Below are 8,906 nucleotides of genomic sequence, written 5' to 3'. Positions count from 1 at the left end.
CTCAGTGAGAGACCCTGCCTTAATGTACAAGGTAGAGAATGAGAGTAAGACAATTGATACCAATCTACACACACACATACACACACACACACACAGAAAAAAAATGAATATATGTTATTGAACTGCCAGAAAGAGAATGCAGGATCTTTCTACCCGAAGCTCCTCAGATAACCCCCACCACCACACACACACACACACACACACACACACACACACACACACACACGCGCTTCTGAAAGCTTCCTCCATTCAGCCCATATTCTGCATGCAGCATCCTCCGGCCATGAGCTTCCTGAGAACCAGATGTGTGGGTTTCTCTTCTTTTCTTTTCTTTTTTTTTTTTTTTTCATCTGTACCCAACGCTATGAGCATACTGTTGGTCTGATAAATAATTGATCAGTAGTTTCTGCCACTGCCAGAAAGTTCTCAAGGAAGCTTGCTGTGAAAGCAAAGGTCCAACCGAGACCCTCTTCACTCCACCTGTCTCAACAGCCCATGGCGGGTTGTAGTACCTGTCAGAACATTCTGACGAGTCCATTTCCAAGCTCTTGGTCTTCGGGCATGTGGGGAGGAGGGTGATCTAAAGAGAAATCGTTGCTTATAGGCTCTTTTTTCAGAGCCAGAGACCACGCTAAGCATTCTGTGGGCAGTGCCTTGTCTAGTCACTCTGGCAGCACTGGACCCTGCTGTCTTCCAGAGGTTGCACAGAGAAGGAAACCGAGGCTCTGCCACCTTCTCAGGGGTGTACAGTAGAAAATTCTCTTGTTCTCAGGCCTGTGCCACATCCAGCAGGAAGGCCATTCTCTTACCATTTCTGTACCGCTTCCTGACATTTCAGGAACTGTTGGGAAGCATGTTTAAAAGCCAAAGCTCAGGAGGGGAAATCCCTTTGACTAGGCTTGCTCTACCTTACACTCTCCAGAGCTGGCAAAGACCAAGAAAGAACACTGCATCATGCCTGTCACCAAAATAAAGAACTAGGGAGGAAGAGCTGAGACACAGAAACACAGTCATAAATACTGTTTGCTGGACACTTAGCATATGACATGCTTGGTGCTAAGCCCCTTCTCGGTTGGAATTCTACAAACCAGATCTTGGAACAAAGACGTGACAGCAGGGAGTTTGTGTAGGATGTTATCCTCGGAAGTACACAAGGAGATGAGAGAGAAAGAGAAGAAAGCCCACAATGGTACCAGAATATGCAGTCACCCCTGGGGGAAACTGGGGACCCTTTGAAGCTCTGCGCTCATACTGAGAATTATCCCACAGAGCATGGGGAAGTTGGAAGTTTACTCACCAACTCCCAATTCTATTGAATGACCTGGCACTTGTAAATGCCCCATGCAGGGGCTTAGCACCCTCCTGTGATCAGAAGAAAGCTTGGGCAGAGCGAATTACGGATGCCCCAGGGAAAGGGACACAGCATTCATGAACATCCTGAAAAACCTGCAAATAACAGGGGGGCAAGGGATCTCAAAAGAGCTTGAGCAAATCCACGACAGTCCCTCCCTTGACTGTTTCATCAGCTACATGGGGTAGTGACCATAACTATGTCTATTTTATGGTTGAGTTAACTGAGACAAATACAAGGTCGTCGAGCTGGGAAGGCAGCATGGGAACTAGGCCAACAAGTCCAGAATCGTGAGCTGAGGCAGCATCTTGCTTGGCCCCCTCTCTGGGGCTCTTTTCGTCACACCACACAGGACACAGCCACATGGAGGCTGGGGCATTCCGGTCTACCTCATTCATTTTATTGCTCAATTTAAGGTATACAGTACAATGATTGTGGGCACACAGAGTGAAATGCCTGGATGATAGAGAAAGGGTAACAACACGGCCATCGTTTCATGTGGTTACTTTTTCTCTTACGTGGGACGAGAGCACCTAAAATCTACTGTTCTAGCCAAAAATCTCAAATACAATCAAGCATTATTGACCTCCAGTTACACATCACCTGAAGACTTGTTATCCTGCATAGCTACAGCTTTGGTGAACTCTACCCCTCAATCCCCCCCCCCGAGGACAATGATTTATTCTCTAACTGTGCATTTGATTCTCTTTAACTCTAATTCCTGTGTACTTCCCACATACCTCTCAGACTACCGATTAACCTTAGGTAAGATCTGGGGATCCCTGAAATGGAGATAAGCAGATAGGGGTTGACCAACAGAGGCCAGCTCTACCTAGCTTTATAAAGGTTGCCTGAGGAGACTAGGGAGAAAGCTTCCTCCAGGTCTCAAATACAACCTTTGAGTGTCATATTTTAAACACCAGAGAGTGGTAATTCTAGCTCCCCTCCTTTGGGGTAGAGGAGATCACCCTTCCCCCAAGGACACCAGCTCTCTCAAGGGCACATTTAGCCATACAGCCTTCACATAAGGAAAAAGTGCCATCCACATCACAAAAACGATTGTCATGCATCTTTACTTCTCATTATGTTTGCTATATCCAAGGAGTCTGGGAAGTTGGCAGGAAAAGAATCATATCCCCCTTTTCAGGTAAGGCGAACTGAGGCCCAACCTCTCTCAATACTACAGAGCTAGTGAGCAAAGAACCGACTTGAGCACAATACGTCTTTGGGTTCAGGTCCAGTGTTGTGGCCACAACAATCACTAAGCCAGCACATCAGACAGACACAACATAGCCAAACATGGAATTCAGCACCTTGAAGCCAGGTTGGGACCTCTGTTTCTGTTAGTAGAACTGATGAAAAAGTCAAGCTTAACCTTCATACCTCATAAAACTCTCAGTGATGACCAACAAACATCCCTGTATCTAGCACCTCTTTCCTCGTTTCTGTTTTCCCTCCCTAGAGCCTCCCCCGCCCCATAGGCTTTAATTTCCTTGCTTGGTGTATTACAACAGACCAACGCTTATAGATGCTGTCCTTAGAGCTATGTTCATATCAGCCTTGCTAAGCCCAACCACCTTAGAGAGCTACAGCAGAAGGAAAGCTGAAAGGATTAAAGCATGCGTGAACTCCACCCACTGTTACCAGAGGGGTCTTTGTGGAATGTCAAAGGCCAGAACCCTGGCTGGCAGCCAGTGAGGACAGCAACCTCGCTATTCTTCTTGTAGGAGCTGGATTCTGAGGACAAGCTGCGTGAACTTAGAGGTAGAATCACCTCCCCCTCCCCCACCCAGAGCTCCCAGGAGGGATTCCAGCCCTTTTGAGACCTTAATTTCAGCTTTGAGAAATTCTCTGTGGAGATTCGACAGAACCCTGCTGTCTGCAGGCATCCGATGCAGAGAGCTATGAGGTGCTGTGTGTGCGCGTGCCTGTGTCATTTTAAGCTGCTACATGTGTGGGACTTTGTTATGACAGCAATAAACTGATGCAGGCAATAGTTACAAACGCTGGCACGCACTAGCCGGAAAGGGAATGTTTGGGTGGACAGGGTACTCTCAGAGGCTCAACCAGGATTTTTCCGGTGTGTTTTGGAATTATGCTTCTCGTCAGTTTTTGCTGCATAGCAAGCACGCACAAGTATAAGAACGAACAACAGTAAGCAATGTCTTCTTGTCCACTCCACTGCAGCCTCCCTCGGGGCCGGATGATCTGGGCTCCATCAGGTTTGGCGCCCAGATTGAGTTAGATTCAGGTCCACTTTAAATGTCTCTCATCTCCCTTAGCCCAGCAGTCACTAAGGTGTGTTCTTCCAGTGTGGGCTGGGAAGCCAGGAAGGCAAGCAAGCACTCCTCAAGTCTCAGCTCCCGTCGTACCAGGACGCATCCCACCGACCGAGGCAGATTATGTGACCATACTTAGGGTAGAGGGGAAGGAATGCCTGCCCCCCACATAAGCAAGTAAGCAGGAGGGATGGGTCCGTTATCGGTCACATCCCTTTCGTGGACTGCGCATGCGTTGTCAGGACGCTGGGGGAAGTGGTAGGAGTCACGGAGTGGCAATGTGGCAGTCTGTTCCTCCAGAAATCCTTGTCATAACCACAGAACCATCGGGAGGCCCAGTCACAGCAGGAAGCAACAACGGTTTGAATCCCTTTCCCGGGACATCCGTGCTCTGCGACATCCATCAAATCGCCTTGCCTCTCTGAGCTTCAGAAGTTCTCTCATCTGTCAAATGCGGATAATAATGGCCCTTACCCCTTGAGACTGTTGTAGGGACACAGTGATTTCATGAAGGTAGGTTTTTTCGACATGGTATCTGAAACACGGGCCTGGTTCAGGAGTGTATGAATTCCTTGCCTCTCCTAACCGGACCTTCCTAATGCAATAATGGGGAAGCGGAGGTGGGGAGGCACCTTGAAACTGTGTGGAGATGGATCCAACCAGGCAACCTGAGAAGTGTGGCTGTGTGGAGGGGGAAGTGGTGGGGTGTGGGTGGGTGGGTACATTACACTGCACGCAAAGCCCGCCCCCGCAGGCTCTCAACAATGATTACAAGTGATTTTGAAGCATTCGCTGAAACATGTTATAAGCCTTGATTACAAAGAAAAAGTGATTTTCCTAAAGTGGATCCTCCATCTGCTGGAGGTAGCCAGACCCCATTGACATGGAAGATAAGCAGCGCTGCAGAGAGGCTCCTAGAATCTGCAGGCTCCAAATCCGCAGCGCCAAGCCTGATGTTTTCCCCAGCAAGCCTGATTGACACATAGGCCTAGGAAAAAAAAAAAAACCCAAGAAAAACCCATCTAGCTATTCCTCCTTGCCCAGGCCTGGCTCTCATTACCACAGCCCACGGAGCAGCCTTGGAAATGGGCGATAAATGGCGTTGCCTTTTTATTTACGAGTACTTCCCACTCTGAACATAATACCCCCATTCTTTCCCCAGTTCGTACATAAACATCTTGAATAGAATTATTTTTAAAGGACCTGGGGACACAATGCTTCTGCTGGAGTGTGCACTGGCGTGCGCTGCCACTTGCTCATCCACTTTTCAAGACACTAAGTCATTCAGAGCCAACCAAAGAGCACGCTCAGGGGGCTGTCGGGCTCTGGAAGGCCACAGCATGGTGGCCACATGGTATACCTCCCAAGGGTTACGCCACATTGCAATTAGCGATTTGGGGCCACCGATAGCCGCTCGGCTCCGTGACAGTCGTTCACGTTTGAAAGAAGGCACTTACTCCAAGTCATCTATTGAAGCTCAGCCAATCTTCCCTCCGACTGAGCTGTTTGTGTAATTCCTCAGGTGAGAAAACTTCCACCCTGGAGCACTAAACTACCTGGATCTCCTTTCCCAAAGAACCAGCAGGGCTGCACAAGAGCCAGGTCCTCCTCTGCCAAGCCCAGAGGTCACCCTGCTGCTCATTCCTACTTCTCACTGTAATTTCCCCAGAGGCATGTGCCACTCAGAGAACACACTCAACCCTTATACCTACGTGTCTGTGTCCTGTGTCTATTACTGCCTCGGAAATCCCTTTTCCTCTCTGGGCCTCTGTTTCTTTGTGTGTTCTCTTACTGTGAGTTTCCCAGAGAAGCCGACCTTGAGTCAAGTGCAAATGGTCGGTTTGGTAAATGAAGATGCCGGTATGAAAGCAGGGAAGACAAATGGGATGTGAACTATCTGTTCCTGTAGGATAAATATCCCGAAAACCTGGCAACTTAAAAATAACACACACATTTTTATCTCACAAGTCCCGTGGATTAGAATTCTGGGCAGAGTAGAGCTGGGTCCCCATGGCTTACGAGGTGGCAGTCAAACTGTCATCCTGGCTGCAGTGTCTCGAAAGGCTCAGCTGGGGGAAGATATACTTCCAAGCTCACCTAAGTGGTCATCACTGGATTTGGTATCTCAGTGGCTATTGGCCAGGGGCGCCCTCACATCCATGTCCCTGTATGGGGCAGCTGATAGCACTTCTCACAGAATGAATGGCTAAGGGAGCAAAGGAGAGCATGCTCGAGATGAGAGCTCCAGTCTTCTTACAATGGAAACTTGCAAGCAAAATCCCATTATTCCAGGCATATTTTATTCATCAAAAATGATTCAGTAAGCCCCCATTTAAGGGAAGGATATCACACAGGAGTGTCAGACACCATTGGGAAACATCTCGATGAAGGATTAATGCTAATTCCCCAGCACTTTGCCTTCTTGGAGAGTAAGGCTTTGGAGCAGGCCCCCAGGAAAAGAGATGCAAGTGCTGGGGTGCCTGATTGGAGTAACAAGATCATGTCTCAGCTCTCTCCTTCATAGAGAACTGTAAATTGGCCAAAACTCTTGTCTGGTATCCCTCCCCATGCTGCTGTCCTCTCCAGCGATTTAAACCTCACTTCCTTTTTTAGTGATAGAATACCAATGAAGGGTGCATTATCGAGCTACCTGCCATGTAGCTATAAGACATCGGAAACAGGTATAGGACACGCCTTAGATCAATACAAGGATAGGGAGAGTGAGTTGAGATAAGTCACATATCAATTCCCATCATGCACTGCTTCTGTGAACAAGATTTTCAGCAAGTCAAACTAAACTCATCGCCTCTTCTCCTTCCGACATCAGGCCTGGGGTAGAGAGAATTACCCAGCTGCTGCCCATAGGTGCTATACTGTCCTAAAACATGCCATTCTTGTGACCAGTTCTTTCCTTAAACTCTCCCAAGCCACACATATCTCATGGAAGATGACAACTCCTTGGCTCTTTAGCACTCTTCCAGAGTCCCTGTGTTCATAAGCAAAGCTTCTTCAAAGATATATTTCTTGCTGCTTCTGCCCTTTCTCATCACATAAGAAGCTCCATTTCTCTTGGCTTATCCTTCCTCCATCCTTCTACGAAGGGAACTAACTCCAGTTTCTACACTGCCTTCATTATACTCCTCACATTCTGAATTGGGAAATCCTATTTAGTGTGTGTGGGTTGATAATTTTAATTCATAGTTTTCAGAAAAGGCAAAGGTATACTATGATGTCCTCATTGCTTCAGACAATGCCCAGGTAACGGGGCCATCCTAATTACCCACTCAGATAAACTAAACATCCCCTTATGCCTGAACAAACTGTGCAAATAACAAAGAAAGGTTAACTTATAGCTACTAACGTGGGTCAAAGTTCAAACGTCGAGTATTTACTTGCAACCAATACTGTGGGGAGGGTACATGACAAGGCAAATAGATTTTACCTTTGGTATGTTTTAGGCTTCAACTAATTATCTCCCACTGCATGGGAATCATCTCATTATAACAGAGTCACCATGGTCCCAAACAGAAGTTATATTTAAAAATATTAAATAGCAAATATGGCATGGACAGGAGCAATCAGAACAGACTCCAGGAGGCTCACTGCATGGCAAACACTGGCTGAATATCAACCTTGGGTCTAGATCTAATGTGTCCTGTTGTCTACTAAAGACTCCTACGAACTTTCCCGCTGCTGGCCAATCTCTCCTCTCCACAGGAAAGCAATCTGTTAGCATCCTTGTGAAATACTTTGTGAACTCTGGGGAATTGTTTTTTGTTTTGGGTTTTTTTTTTTTTTGCCACAGAGAGGTAGCCTTCTGTTCCCTTCATGGTTATCAGCAAGTCTGTGTTATTTAACACAACATGATTTATTCTGTAGCTTTAATGTCAAAGGGTTAAGGTTAATAATTCATTGGCAAATCCATCTGAAATCACTATCCTTGTTTGCTGCAGTTCTAAAGTGACTGTGCAGCCTTCCCTTTCTCCTCCTGCACCACTGTGCCATCATCCCCACCAGCCCACAGCTCTGTAGCACATTTCTTATGAATCTGACTTTTGATCTCTAGGCCCAGGGCCAAAGGCATGGGCTGACTCCCAGGGGCTGACCCGGCCTTTGCAGAGATGAAAATGAAAGCACCACTTCCCAGTCTCAGAGCAAAAAGTAAAAGTGCTTTTCTTTTGTTCTCATAATCTATTTTGAAAGGCCAGTGTGATTTGTATTCTATTTCACAACCCTTTATATGGTAGTGAGTGTGGGCCAGGCTTTGTCTCTGGTGCATTTCAAATCTAAACTCACTTAATCTTCATAGCACTGTATGAGGCAGTCTCTATTACTGTCCCCACTTTGAGGTAGGGAAATAAAACACAGACTGCTTGAGTAACTGTCTCAAAGTCACACAGACAGTACTGAAGAGCGCAAGAGGGACGAGTGGTTAGCTCAGTACATTAAGTGCTTCCACGCAAGCACAAGGACCCAAGTTCAGCCCCCAGAACCCATGTGAAAAAGCCATGCCTAGTGTGTGCTTGGAATCCCAGCTCTGGAGAGGCAGAAACAGGCAGGTTCCCCAGAACTTGCTAGCTAGCGAAGTCTAATTGGCAAGCCAAGGCCAGTTGACCCCATCTCAAAGAGAACATACAAGGTAAGTATGTTTGAGGAAGAACAATACCTGAATTGCACTTCAACTTCCACATATACATGTACGTGTGCACACGTGCACACACACACACACACACACACACACGCACACACACACTCACACAATGAAATGGGTAGAATTTCAACCTGACTCAGTTCAAGAACTGCATTATACACTGAAGAAGGTTTTTAATTATTATTCAAGGAATTTTGTATGGTTGCTCACAAGTGAATTAATACCTAACTTATAGAAACAGGAAACACCAAATTGAACAAGTACCCACAATGCACCATGCCTTCTTGCAGTTTCCACTGTGCCGCTGTGTAGTCTTCCAATAGTTTTAAGAGCCAGAGCTCATAGTCTCTAGCTTACAACTGGATGAACAAAGATAAGAAGCATAGAAGAGCAGAAATTCTAACACCGAAGATGGACGTCACCCAAGAACTATTCGTCCAGTTAATTCATGCATTGCTTACTTCTCTGCTGCTGGGCTAACACCCCACAACCACAACAACTTTCAAAAGGAAGGGTTTGTTTGGGTTTGCAGTTCCAGGGGGATAAGAGTCCATTACAGTGGGGAAGTATGGCGGCAGGTAGGCATGGAGCCTGAACAGCAAGCTGGGCGCTCACATCTCAAACC

The sequence above is a fragment of the Meriones unguiculatus genome, chromosome 4, assembly GCF_030254825.1.
Source record: "Meriones unguiculatus strain TT.TT164.6M chromosome 4, Bangor_MerUng_6.1, whole genome shotgun sequence".
Lineage (NCBI taxonomy): Eukaryota > Metazoa > Chordata > Mammalia > Rodentia > Muridae > Meriones > Meriones unguiculatus.
Note: the sequence above shows the minus strand (reverse complement) of the source record.